The 448-nt window shown below is 45.8% G+C and overlaps 1 non-coding gene across 1 annotated transcript; it reads right to left on the bottom strand.

The window, feature by feature from the left end:
• LOC116482806 (small nucleolar RNA SNORA11) lies at window positions 1-128 on the bottom strand. Its single transcript, XR_004252069.1, has one exon. It is a non-coding gene; the product is annotated as a small nucleolar RNA SNORA11 (small nucleolar RNA).
• Window positions 129-448: the final 320 nt, after the last annotated feature.

Here is a 448-nt window from a genome sequence, read left to right as displayed (position 1 = left end):
ATGTGTAGGGTATTTGTTCATGGGGAGGCCACAAGTTTGGGCCTCTCATCACTGTGACCTCAGACCTCTGTTGAGTGTGTCGTAAACAGAGGAGCCGTTCTTCAAGCCCCCTGCCCTGAGCACACCCCTTTCATTCTTTTATTCTTATTAGCAAATTCCCCCAGTTCCTGATCATTCTTTCTTAAGCATTTAGTGACTGGGTAAGGTTCTTGTGGCTGACTCCAAGCTTTCTTCTAAAAGGAATAGATTCTAGGGGTGAGTAGAGGAGACAGGAATGTCGGAGTCAGAGCTCAGGAATCTGGGTTCCAGCCCCAGTTCAATCCTAGATAAACTACAGGGCTCCTTAACTTACTTCCCTAGGTTGACTCCGGGTATTTTTATCATGCTTCATAGGACTCCTTAAGCATTTCTTCGAAAGAGCATCCAGTCTTAACATCATCATTTGGCC

This window comes from Hylobates moloch, unplaced genomic scaffold (assembly GCF_009828535.3).
Source record: "Hylobates moloch isolate HMO894 unplaced genomic scaffold, HMol_V3 SCAFFOLD_14, whole genome shotgun sequence".
NCBI lineage: Eukaryota > Metazoa > Chordata > Mammalia > Primates > Hylobatidae > Hylobates > Hylobates moloch.
Note: the sequence above shows the minus strand (reverse complement) of the source record. Positions and strands in the feature narration are given on the sequence as shown.